The sequence below is a fragment of the Heloderma suspectum genome, chromosome 3 (genome assembly GCF_057233095.1).
Source record: "Heloderma suspectum isolate Gila_16-S chromosome 3, 16-S_ref, whole genome shotgun sequence".
In the NCBI taxonomy this organism is placed as follows: Eukaryota; Metazoa; Chordata; class Lepidosauria; order Squamata; family Helodermatidae; genus Heloderma; species Heloderma suspectum.
The window spans coordinates 227,203,466-227,217,665 of NC_139460.1; the positions used below are offsets into that span (position 1 = coordinate 227,203,466).

Genomic DNA, 14,200 nt, shown 5'->3' on the forward strand with positions numbered 1-14,200 from the left:
ATCAGTTGATGACTGCAGCCTCATGTAGTGATTTACCTGATGGCTTTAGGGTCAGGTGGTGTTTTGCATCTGTGAGTTAACCATCATAGATCAAATGCCATAAATGGAATGTACTTACATTTCAGCAGAGTCAGTTCACACATGCAGATGTGAATTGCCAAGATTTAAAACCAACTGAAGTTCATGCGTGTGTGAAACAACCACCAGACAGGGTGTCTTTCAGTTTCCAATTCCTCCAGTGCAGGGTCCTGTTCAACTCCCTCCCATCCCATCAGTGTTGCTTAGTGAGCCCTCATGATTGGCTGTTGCTCCCTGTCTGCGGCTCTTATCTTCGCCAAACCTGGGAACATGCCCGTCTTTAAAACAAACATACGTTATTATTATTTATTTGAAAGATTTTTAGGCCAGCCTTCAGTGGCATATAATCATGATCAATATCACGATTAGACATGATGACATATTTTTATTACTGTTATTCCCACTGTTATGCCTCATGTGGCACAGAGTGGTAGGCGGCAGTACTGCAACCGAAACTCTCCCCACGACCTGAGTTTGATCGCAGCGGAAGCCAGGTCTCGGGTAGCCGGCTCAGGTCGACTCAGCCTTCCATCCTTCTGCCGTCGGTAAAATGAGTACCCAGCTTGCTGAGGGAAAGGTAGTCACAACTGGGGAAGGCAATGGCAAACCACCCCACTATAGTTGCCATGAAAACGCCAGCACAAGTCTGCCATGAAAACACCAGCGTCCCTCTAGGGGTCAGTAATGACCTGGTGCTTGCACAGGAGGAATCTTTCCTTTCCTATTCCCCACAGCGCTGGCCCCAGGATTTTGCAGGCCCCTGGGCAAGACTCTGCCTCCTCTTTCAGTGAGTCCACTTCTCACTACCATTGTCACCAACTACTATTCCTTCTCCTTCTCTTTGCTACCATTTGCTTGACAGGGAGAGAGCCGGTGAACAAGTAAGCAGCTTGTAAGCAGCAGCAACACCTTTGTCTGGGCTAGAGGTAGGTGAACCAGGGGTTCTTGTCAATGGGACTCTGTTGGGGTGTGGGCCCTGGGCAGGTGCCCAGCTATGCCTACCCTTGAAGTTGGCCCTGCATGTTGTTGCTATTATTGTCGACTAAGGTTGAGTTTCAGGCTGGCAGCAGAGTATTATTCCTGGGAGATTGAAATGTTCTCCTATTGGTTTCTGAACATTGCCATTTTTTATATCCTGGCTAGATGTTTTGTTTTTTGCTTTGGTGGCAGGAAAGCAAGGACAAAGCCCCCCCTTTTTTTTTTTAGCAGTACACCTTAGCTGGAGAGTTAGCTTTGGCAACAAGCTCCATGTCCAGGCCTGCTGGAAACGGCTGGACTCCATCCATTGATCCGCTCCAAAATGTTTATGCTCTTGGCTCCACCACAAATCCGCGCTTCACTCAAGACACCACCCAGGTACTAGAACATTTGATTTCAAGAGTTGGAAATCCTGCTGTCTAGTCTAGATGCACATGTGAGGAGTAGGTTGAGGAATCTATCCCAGAAGCTGCAATCTCATCTGGAATATTGCTGGCCTGGCAAAAAAAAAATTCAAAGTGGAGCTAAGTGGGTCTGCCTATCCCTAAAATAAATATAAGAAGTGAGATACATGCAGTATCTTAGCAAAACTGGATTTTTACAGACTGTTTTTCAGTTCAAGTCTATCTCTGCTTCTCATTAAGATTCTAATCTAAATTAGGAAAATATGGCATTTCAGACACTAGAAAACCATCTATATTTAATACTAATCCTATAATTATAGTGTTACACAAAACAGAAACTTAGTTTCACACACTGTATACCATAATTAGGGGATGCCTCACCAGGTCTGGAAATCAGCAAATTCCTATGGAACATTAAAACATAAAACTAAAAGAAACAACCTAGTCTTCTTATTACAGATGTCATTTTTTGTATGCTGTATGTATTCACTGTGATGAATATCAATGTATCTAGCACCAAATATTCACATTTTTCTTGTATTTTAAATGAACTCACTTAGAAAAGGATGGGAAAGGAGCAGCCAGCTTTTTTAAACAGCAGATTTAAATGAAGGAGAAATTCAACATGTGACATTTTTCCCACCTACATGCCAAGAAAAAAGTCATGTGCTATATTTCAGCTTGTTCTGCTTTTCTTAAAGCACAGGAGCCAGAAAAAAAAGTCAGCAACTCATCCTAGAAAGGAGTTACTATATTACTATATAGAATTGGAGTCACTATTCAAATCTAGGGATGTGAAGCCCCCCACCCCAAATTGAATAACCCCGGAGGATCATTTTTTCCCAAGGCCTTTGTGTTTTTTTCTGAAAAATTGAAGGCATTGAAATAAAATGAATTATAAAATATTTTCTTTTAGGATTATAAATAAAATGTTTAAGATAAGGTGTTCTATATTGCCACCTGGCCTTTACTCCACTCAAAATGATTTCTAAAAATGATGTGATGTAAGACTAGAGATGTTAAATTTCTGGAAATTCTGAAGCCATGGGAATTTTTTTTTTTTTTTTAAAATAGTGCTTTCTATAAGCTTCTATGGGTGCAATCCTATGACTGCTAGTCAATGCCTAGATGGCCATGTCACTTACCTTTTTGCAGCTTGGATTCGCGGGGAGGGGAGGTGCTCCGTCCTTCCCCCTGGAATCCTCGCTGGGCCAGCTCTGCTCCGCCATTTGCGTCCGGCCAGGCTGCCGTCATAGGCTATGTAAGTATTTACGTAGCCTATCACGGCAAAGGCAGCTACGCAAATGGCATGGTGGCTGCCATTTGCGCCCCTGCTTTTTTCCGTGATAGGCTACGTAAATACTTACATAGCCTATCATGGCAGCCTGGCCAGATGCAAATGGCGGCCACTACGGCGGCCACCATTAGCATCCAAAGCAGCCAGCCGAGAGATCAGCTGCCGCTGCCGGAGCCACCGCCGGAGCTGCTGCCGCCGGAACATCTGCCCCAGGTAAGCTTCGTCCCGGGGGGGAGTCTGTGAGGGGGCGGGGATGGGAGGCCGTTCTGCCACGGGTTTCGGGGGCCCAAATGCCAGTGCATTCGCCTCACTGAAATCCGTGGCAGAATTCTCCGCCATCCCTACATTGGATATGTCAGTTTCTGGGAATCGAACTTGGAGCCCGTGCTCTGAGGTTGGTTCCCTGAGAACTGACCTCCCCCACCCCCATCCCTCACTGCCTTGTAGGCAGCACAGAACGGCCCCGGGCTCAGAAGAGGAGTGTGTAGCGGTGAAAATGGGGCATTCCTGGGGGCATCCTGGGCAGGGAAGGCGGAAATGCCGGTATGACATATCCAATGTGTTGCCTGGCGGCTGCTTCCCCCATCCCACCTTCCTGCAGCTGGTCAGTTGAAATCGGCTGTCTGGATGCAAATGCAGGATGGCTGAAGCACAGACGGGACAATCCCCTCTGCAATTCTCCTGCGCTGCATTGGATGGGTGGTCGCCTCCAAATTCGGAGGCGGCCACCTATCCTGGTAGGATTTCTCCCTCCAAGTTATCTTTTCCATTTCTTATTAAGATTATTGATCTATCTTTTACTGATAGACATTTAAGGATATTCCAAGTCATGCTCAATTTCCCACGTACTTACAATCACGATATCATAATATGTCAAGAAAATGTATATTCTCGTTTGGGTTTTGTAGAGCCCTTTTTTCTGGGATCACTTCTGGGTGAAATGCTATAGCAGGCAATGAATGTAGTTCTAAAATCCTTGTCTGAGGAAACACTGTCAGTTATCTTGCTACTGTCATCACGTACAAACGATGTGTAGGTTATCCTATCTTCTTCTTTTTTACATTCTGGCTTGTCTTTTTGGAACTCACTGCCACAGTTTTTAATAAAGTTCCCAAACAGACCTCACTGTTAGGGAATGGTGCCTCAGCTATAAAACCTTTAACTGCCGCCACCACAATAAACCCTCTATACCTAAAAAGAAAAAGCCCTCAGTACCCTGGGGCTTTTCTACATGAGGCATTTATTGTGTATTTGTCATTCCCTATTCACGTTTTTTTACAGGTTCTTTAGACAATTTCATGGCCCTCCAGTTTTACTTCTGCATCTAACCAGCACTTTCCGTGAGTTTTTTTAGAGCAGGGAAAATGCAGCATTTAATTGTAAAAGTGAAAGGAAATGCTTTTTTTACTTGTATATTTGCGCTATTCCACTATACTACTGCGCCACCTAGAGGTCATGTAGCGGAAAAGCAGGAGAAGACACAGTCCTCGTGCAATGCGCGGATCTCAGTTCTGTGATGAAGCTGAAAGTAGATTCAGTGGATTAACAGACTATTAATATCCTCATGTAGCTCCTGGTTTCTATGGCATAGGGATGGGACTGACACCACCACTAGAGACCACCTTTCAAAATGAGCAAAATTAAGATGTTTATTAAGGGGTTTTTATTTACAAAAGGGAATAATATTTCACTCTTCAAAGAACAGCTTGAGAATGTTTAAAGGTACTTAAATTAAATATGTTTGGTTACCATTCTAATAGGTAAGAGAGTCTCTGCCAGCTAAATAAGCTCTCAATAGCTTCTCCTTCAGACCAGCTTTTCCTCAGCTCCACCCCAACCAATTTCTCACAAATGCTGTACACCAGACTTCCTCTGCCTTCTGTTCTTCTGGCTTCTAGGATGATTCAGATGTTTCAGGACCTACTTGCTGAAGTTCCTTTTGGTCAAACATAAAATAGGAATCTTAAATGTGTTATACATAACTTTGTTTGCTCATAAAATTATCGTGTTTGATATATTTAGTTTAGTTTATTCAGACAATCATTACACATGTATTATTCGAGTGTACTTTTAAATGTTTTTAATTAATTTTAATGATGATATTATGAGCAAACCAACTTATACATCCTACATTTTATATTCCTAAGTAACAAGGTGGCTTTAGAGCTGTAAAGAACACTAAAACAGAAAAGAAAAAAAAAGGATTGCATGTTTTTCAATTTTCTCCAAAATTTCTGTTTTAATCCATGGCTTCAAAATGTCTGGAAATTTTACTTATCTATTCAGATCCAAATTGGAAATCAAGGTAATATATTCTGCTTATTAGGATCTGCTAAATGCTTAATCACCAAAACATGGCAATAAAAAGAGTTACTGTAGTTGGAAACATGAGTTTTAGGAGTTAATACATTGGCTGGGTTCAGATGATCAGTGGGGGAAATCAATGCAGCATTGGTTCTTTCCCCCTCCCGCGCGCGTGCCAGTCGTGCGACCGGAATTACTCTAATTACCCATAGCTTGCAGTAGGGTGGGTGAAAAGTCACTACACCCATGCTGTGCGCTGTGTTAGGATGACATGGCAACCCGCAGCGCAGGTAGTTAGAGTAATCCCGGTCGTACGACCAGCACATGCGGGGGGGGGGGGGGCAACCAATGCTGCATTGTTTCTCCTGCTGATTGTCCAAACCCAGCCATTATATCAATTTTCTATAAGCCATAATTAGGCTGTAATCCTATGGTCCCTGGTGGGACATCCCCAGGGCCATAGAATAGTTTGGATCAGCTCTCCCCACACATCAAGGATGGAGAGGGAGGTCCCAGCTATTCCCCGAAACCTCCACAGTCCTTGTCTCTCTGATGTCAGGGATTTGCTGTTGGTACAGGCAAAAAGGGGTGGATTTGGAGTGCGTTAGGGGAGTGTTTGGATCTACAGGTCCCCAGACACCACGCCACTAGGGGAGGGGGAACATATGCCAGTCCTGGAGCTGGCAATATAATTTACCTCTCATTGGTTCCAATGGGAAGGGAATTGTAAAAACAACAACAACCCTGGAACAGGAAAAGAAAGGAGGACAAACACTGCTCCTCCCTCCCTTCTCCTCTGTCCTCTGGCATGGACCCAGCAGTGGCTTGGATTTTTCAGAGCCTCTGACATCAGAACTCACACACACACACTTGCTCTGCCTCATTCTTGGCTATTGCAAAATCTGGGTTAAATGTGTCAACCTTCATGGTCATTTTAGAGGGACTTTGGAATCCTTTACTGTAGGGTGGCCAGTGCGCAGCTCGTGGGATGCCTGCGGACCCCGCTGCCTCCAGTTACCCCCCCGACATAATTTATTTTAAAGGCATCCCTAGCATCTATGGAGTGCCCAAACGACCAAATTTGGCCCTTTGGGCACTTCATAGTCATTATGGAGCACCAAAAGGGTTAAATTTAGCTTGCAAACAAGCTAAATTTACCCACTGCAGTGCTCTGTAGTGCTACAGAGCTGTTTGCTACCGAATTTTGGACTTTTTTCTTTTTTTGCAAGGGGGGGTTGTGCCTCGCAGACTGTGTGGCACCTCCTAGAATGCAGCCTTCGGAGAGTGCTCAGGGGGAGAAAATGGCCCCCAGAGCTCCAGAAGTTTCCCATGCCTGCTCTAGTGAGTAATTAAAGGCTTTACTGCCCAATTAACTATTAAAAGGCATAGTTCTATGTATTGGACCTATTATCGGAACTGGATTTTTTAATAAGAAAGGAGTTACTATGGTAATGTGCTATAGCACCTCCCTTCTCCCTTTCACCTCCTTGCATGAGTATAATATCTCCTCAGAATGCTGGTATAAGTGTGTGTGCGCACGCATGTATGCATGTTATATGTGTTCGTGGTCATGTATGGGTGTGTATGTCCATGTTCATGCATGCACACCTGCACACATGTGTGGCCTCAGGTCCCCCAGCTGACACCAGATGCAGCCCTCAGGCTGAACAGGTTGTGCACTCCTGGTATAAACACACATCCTCTAGGCTGGCTCTTCCCTGCCACTCGGTTGTGCATACAACCATGTCTGCTGGTCTTAAGACTAATCATGCTAAATTTAAAAGATAAACAAATTACCTTTTTGCCTTTAAGGAAGTAGGCAGTGCACCATTCTTAAAATAAAAAAACCCTTCTCCGTTAACATCTGTTGAAGAGTCACTTCCTAAAGCAAAATAGCTCAGTGAGTATGCAAAGCCCCTGTCTCAGTTAATGGGCTATGTTAAAGACTTCATAATGGAAATGAACAATACCCATCTCCTGCCCCCACTGTCTAGGAAAGGAGCAGCCTAACCTACAGTCAGGGCCAGAAATATTGGAACAAGGATAACTGTTTTGGCAGTTGGCCTTTGTACACCACAACATTGAAGTTGAAAGGAAACACACTCAGATGGCAGCAAAGTCAGGACTTTCAGCTGTAATTCAAGGGGTTTGACAAAAGTGGGGCACTAACCATTCAGGAAGGACAGCCAGTGGCGTACACACACACCCATCTTTGGTGGCTCATAAGTAATGGAACAAACCAACATCATTTCAAACTTAAGCATCACCTTTAATACCTGGATGAAAATCCTTTGCAGTCAATGACTGCCTGAAGTTGGGAACCCATGGACATGACCAAATGTTGAGCTTCCTCCCTCAGGATGCTTTGCCAGGCCTTTACTGCAGCTGCCTATAGCTGCTGCTTGTTTGTGGGTCTTTCTGCCTTCAGTCTGGTCTTCAGTAAGTGAGAAGCATGCTCTATTGGGTTGAGATCGGGTGACTGACTTGGCCACTGAAGAACATCCCAAAGGCATTCTTTGCCTTGAAAAACTCTTGGGTAGCTTTTGCTATATGTTTTGGGTCATTATCCATCTGCAATATAAGCAGCGTCCCATCAGTTTGGCAGCATTTGGCTGAATCTGAGCAGAACGTATAGCCCTATACACTTCAGAATTCATCCTGCTGCTTTTATCAGCAGTCAGGTCATCAATAAACACCAATGACCCGGTTCCATTGGCAGCTATACATGCCCATGCCATAACACTGCCTCCACCATGTTTGACAGATGATGTGGTATGCTTTGGATCATGAGCTGTTCCTTTCCTTCTCCATACTTTTCTCTTCCCATCATTCTGGTACAAGTTAATCTTGGTTTCAGCAGTCCAAAGAATCTTATTCCAGAACTGGGAGGGCTTTTTAGGTCTTTGCTGGCAGAGGCTAATCTGGCCTGTCTGTTCTTGAACGTTACCAGTGGTTTGCATCTTGTTGTGAAGCCTCTGTATTTACATTCATAAAGCCTTCTCTTGACTGTAGATGTTGACAATGACATGCCTACCTCCTCAAGAGTGTTCTTGACCTGGCTAGATGTTGTAAAAGGGTTCCTCTTCACCATGAGCAGAATTCTGCAGTCATCCACTATAGTTGTCTTCCGTGGTCTGCCAGGCCTTTTGCTGTTGCTGAGCTTGCCAGTTAATTCCAAACTGTTGTACTGGTCACTCCCACTGTTTTTGCTATCTCTCTGATGGGTTTATTTCGTGTCCTCAGCCTAATGATGGCCTCCTTCACTCGCATGGACACCACTTTGGACCTAATGTTGGGGGTTCCAGTGAAGAGCTACCCAATGCAAATGTCACACTCAGAACCACCTCCAGGCCTTTTATCTGCTTGATTGGTCATGGGGTACCCAGGAAACAGGCCACACCTGGCCATGCAGCTGCTTGTCAGCCATTCGTTACATTACTTATGAGCCCCCAACAATGGGTGTGTGTGTATGCCACTGGCTGTCCTTCTTGAATGGTTAGTGCCCCACTTTTGTCAATTTCTTGAATTACAGCTGCAAGTCCTGACTTCGCTCTTATCTGGGTGTGCTTCCTTTCAACTTCAATGTGGTGGTGTACGGAGGCCAACTGCCAAAACAGTTATCCTTGTTCCAATATTTCTGGCCCTGACTGTATGTGCACATTTGTACTGAGCTTACAATCTGCTTTTAGTGTGCTATATAGCCTTAGAAAGACTCCAAGTAGTGTAGAGTTTGCGGATGTGCAGTTTTAAAAAAACAAACCCCAAACTTTTATTTTATGAAACAACACCACAATGTGACACATACAGTTCTGCGTGTTAAAATATCCTAATGTAGTCCTGGAATCCTCTGTGAAAGTATTTGTTAATGCTCTCTGTGAACATGTCAGCATTCAGAAGCCAGTGGATGCTTCTGCAATCCATAATTAGCTCAGTCAGCCAAGACAGTAAATTAATAGAGCCTAGATCATCTCCTTTTCTGTCCCTTTGGTCTCTATCGCTTGCTTTCCAAAGCTTTTCTACAAAGGAATGGTGATGTTTCCCAGCATTCCTTCTAGCAGAGAGACAAGACAGAGAAATATAGGGCTAATTAATTCTGAAATATGCTTGTTTCTGAACTGCTCAGAACTGAATAAGCTAGATTTGAATTTTGGGCCTGAGTTCAAAGTGATGTACTCCAGTGTTAAAATGTGAATGTTCTATACTCATGTTTATTAATATAGTCCTTGAAAGTGACAAGCATTATATATTATGAGGCAAAATATACGGCTAACTTGTTATTTGCTTCATTAAAAAACAAATACCCCGCCTTTCCTAAAATAAGATCCAAGATGTTGATAAAAATGAAAAGTACCATGGCTGAATCTACACATAGCAGTTATACTGTTATCATACCATTTTCATAACTACTGTTCCCATTGGTGTCATGTGTACCAATAGTTATGATAATGGTATGATAACAGTATAAATGCTATTTGTAGATTCAGCCCATGTTATAAATTATGTGTGTGTTCAGATTTTGGCAACTACTCAATGAACTGGTGCTTGGGCTTGTTCCTGTCCTTGACTTTTTTTTTTTTTAGAGGGGTGGCTCCTAGCACAACCCATCAAAATGCCCTGTGTAGCTATTCTGTCTTTCCCTCAACTGATCTTTTTCTGGTAAGGAAAAAAAAAAAAGTGGAAGTAGTAGTGGTGGGAAAATATAGGTGGGTTACAAATGGAAGGTGACTTTGTCTGGAGCCTGTAACATTCCATGAATGAGGCTGGGAGCGTGTAGAATAAAAGCCTTGTCTGGAAGCACCCCTGCACTGCCTTACCATTCCCTATTATGATGTGTGCTGAGATTCCCCTGAATCTCAGCACACATAAGTCCTAGAAGAGAATGAGCAATTCTCTTTGAAATGTACTCTTGAAGCAGCTCCAGCTCCAGATGTTTGAGGGCCCTTGGGCAAGACACCCCTGGTGGGTCCTCAGTGAATCTACCTTCTCATCATCATTGCCACCAGCTGCTATTCCTCTTCATTCTCTTTCTCATCATTGCTACCATTTGCTTGCTTGACAGGCAGAGAGCCAGTAGGCAGTGGCATCTCCTGCTCCCCCTTCTCACCATCTCCATTGTCTGGGCCAGAGCGAGAGGCAGGGGAACAAGCAGGTTGCCATGGTGAAGAGGAGGAGCAGTCCCAGGGGGCTCTTGTCAGTGGGCCCCTGCTGGGGTGAGGGCCCTTGGCAGATGCTCAGCCATGCCTGCCCTTGATGCCATTCATGTCTGGAAAGCAAAATAATACTTGGATGTCAGTGGGAGAAAGAACTCTTGGCTAAAGTGGCTAAAGTGAGTAGGTTGTCTTGGCTAAAATAAGGAGGGTGAAAATCCTCTGGTGTGGTGGAGTAAAGTGTGTAGGTCTAATTTGTCTGCAAGACCCATGCTCAAACTATACAACCAGTTTGGCACATCACACTATGGGATGTGAGGAAAATCTGCTAGAGGTCCATTGTTCTGATATACAGTATGTGACCAGCAAAAAAGGAAAAATAAACATAGCTTGAAGTGGGGAGATAATTTGCTCTGAAAGCAAGTCAAGTATAGAAAAGTCTGACATCTAGTGGCTTTAATAAAAAATGCATTTAAACACTCCTTTCCTGAAGCAGTTTCATTTTATGTCAAACTGTTTGTTTGCTTTAGCTCAAATGGAGACATTTTAAAATAAAAGTGAAGTTAGCGTGAAAAGAAGAAATAGAAAAATTGCTTAGTTGTCATCATATACAGCAGTGAATCTTCATTATTTTTATTAATTTATGGTGTGCTTTAACGTCCTGTGTTTGTGGCAACTGCAAACCTGTGTTCCTACATACATAATTTGGAGGCAGGCCTGACTGAAATCTCTGTCAGTCAAAACGTGTTACAAATGTGAGCATTTGACTTGTTAGATTTATACTCTCCTGTCCAAGCAGTTTTTAGGGCCAGCTCTGCCTAGCTTTAGCAGTAGAGCGGTAACCTGTATCTTTATGCCATTCTCTGGGCCGTGATAGAATCAGGATGATGAATCTCATGACATGTCTGTTTGTGAAAGCCAGTGTGGGAAGGGTGTATACCACATTCAGCAGCAGTATACCTCTGAATATCAGTTACAGGGGGTCAAACAGGACAGGGCAGCTGCTGTGTTTATACATGTAGGTTTCCTGATCACTACAACTAGTAGACCTTTGGTCTGATCCACCAAGGGTCTTCTTATGTTCTTGTAGTAGTGCTATGAGTTTTAGCAGAGCATACCTTTGTCATTAGAGCCAATATAAATAGAAGGCATAGGGGCTGTATCCAATCTTAGTCCTACTTAGAGGAGACACATCAAAATGAAAGGGACTTAAGTTAGGCTAACATTGGATGCAACCCACTATAGCTAATGTTTCCTTTTGACCATCAGTAGTGGCTTTTATTTATTCGTTTATAAGATTTATTAAATTACATTTATTTATTAGATTATAATGTCACACTTCCTTCAGTATCGTAAGTGGCAACTACCGTGAGGTGTTTGCAATATGATTTATTTAAATGTAATCAATTAATGTATTGGTTAACAAGCTGTGATTATTAAATTAACATTATTATCATTTATCATCAACATTTTGTAGATGTTGAAAGGAACTTAGAAATTATCTGATTTCTGCTCAGAATGCTTGTAACCTGAATTAAATTCTTATGATTTAAAACAAGACCCACATCTCTGTAGGTTCAGGAAAAGGTTATAGTTTACAAGAGATGTCCAAAGAGACAAGAATGGTAACAACACATTCATGTAGATGCTTAGCCACTACCAATTTTCAAATATACACGTACTAGTGAAATGAAAATAAATTATTGTGTACCATCATTATAACATTGTTCAGTGAGTTCTCAGTAGCACTGGAAAATGTAGCAGTATTTGCAGAATTGAACATATTTAGTATTATGAATGGGCAAATCTTTCTGTTGTACCAAACCATACTTTTTCTTTTCTCCATTGGGAAACAATGTATTGCATTTGGATCCGGCACTGCTAATGCATCCTGTTGATATGTCAGTAGTCAAGTGTCAGGAAGTTGCTTCTTGTCCATGCCAAAGTTGTTTGGTTATTTATCTTATCATTTTTACTTCTTCTGAAAAATAGTTTTGCCCTAATTTCCTTAGGCTCTTTAACATTCCTGTATTTGTGTGTTCTCTTACTTGTATCTTTGGTTCAGATTATTTGCTTTTAGGTAGAATTTTCAACATTTTGTTCTATGACCCCCCCTCCCCAATCTGAATTGCTGCAAACTGGGTCAAAAGCTACAAAATTAAAACTTTTAAAACTACAGCAGAAGTTTAATGGTACATATTTAGTGCAGCGTAAAACCAGTGGGGAGAAGAACCTTAAACTTGCACTTTCCAATATGTAGATGACCCTGGAGGAGTCTAAAAGAGAAACATTTACAGACTAAGCGTTATATTTGCATGCACTTACCAGATTGCATGCTGGAAGTAGGGCTGTACTAAATTAAGCCTGAAATAAGGAACATGTATGCTGCATATTTGTATCCGCACAAAACGGAGGCATTTGTGGTATTTCAAACAGGAAATGAGTGAACAGCAGCGGTGAATGGTAGAACTACAGAAACAGTAACCCAAGTTCACAGCCTCTTACAGTGTGAGTGATACAGGGTACTTTTTGCCTTTCTACCAGCCTTGTGGAATAGATCACAGTCATTCAAGTTTTACTGACGGGAGATCAAGGTGCAGTCTTCATATGATGGGTGCGGATATGTTTGTTTAAACCAGGAGGAAGCAAACATTTGGGCCCGTGAGCACATTTGGAAATTTGTGAAAATGGATGCCATGGGTGGGCATGGCTAGTCACAAAGGACAGGTAACCTGCCCAGAGGAATTCATTGGAAATTTAGATGGCACCAGCTAGAGGCTCCCACTTTGTTTTGAAGCTCCCAGCTGCCAATAAGAAAATATGAAAATATTTGAAAATAAAAATTGGGAGGAGTTGGGTGTGACAGTGCGCACAAGGAAGGTGTCTGGGTGCATATTGGTGCCTGTGGGCAGCACATTGGCTACCCCTGGTTTAAACCTTGGTCTGCCTCTCTTATGTATAAAGTGAGATGTGGGAATCTGGTTTTAAGAGCAAAAGGGGCACGTGGGTGAGGGGTGCTAAACCTTTCCCCCTCCCACTGCTTACCACCCTGTAGCACCTTCCTCTTGGTGCTTTTCTCTCAACATGGTTCTGATATCTGAGCCTGGTTGAGGGTGCAGACTGAGTGAGCTGAGGGTGGAGACTGCAGGGTGATAAGCTGTGGGCAGGGGAAGGTTTAATAAATCTCATCCGCATACTCCTTTTACTCTTAAAATCAGAATCCTGCCCACCATTCCCTGCAACCTCAGCTCTACGTATGATTTGAATGAACTGGTCTGCCGCTGGCCGGTGTAGATTGAGCCTAAGGTTGAAACAGATGATGACTTGCCCAAGGACACACAATGATGAAACCATTAAATTTTGATCTCCTAGGTCCACATATAACTCTATGAACGTTGGACCACCCTTGATGACTGAATCTGTTTCACATGTGAAACTGCCATTTCAGAATGAACACCAGAGACAGAACTTTCACAACACCTTATATAATCTCAAACCCACCATTTTTTTTTCCAGTGGAGGCAGTTGACACATTCAGCTGTGAGTTATTGAGGGATGACATAAGCCCTATTCAGGTGTTCTCTTACCATGTAGAGTAAATGTATGAGGAGAGGGAGCGATCCAGCCCTGCCCCCTCCTCACGCATTTCTGTTGCCCTGTACATGTGAAGGGTGATAGTCTGAAGAGGACAGCCTCCTATATCTGTGGAGGCTCTTCACACAATTATGAACCCTGCTTTTCCAGGGTTCTTAATTGTGTCGAGAGCCTCCTTGGACAGAGGAAGCTCTCCTCTTCAGAATGTTGCCCTCCAGGAGGACAGGGTGACAGATATGACAACGGGGAGAGGTAGGGCTGGAGTGCTCCCTCTCCTCGTGCGTTAACTCTGCACAGTGAGAGAACACCTGAACAGGGCTATAGTGCGATGTGCAACCATGGGTGAATCAGCCCCCTATCAATGCTCAGTCTTGATACCAGGGAACATTGTTGTGTGC

General features: G+C 43.2%; 1 protein-coding gene across 2 annotated transcripts in view; it reads right to left on the reverse strand.

Annotated features, from left to right (window-relative positions):
• BLNK (B cell linker) overlaps positions 1-14,200 on the reverse strand; it is a 161,682-nt gene that overhangs the window by 98,071 nt on the left and 49,411 nt on the right. The window lies entirely within an intron of this gene.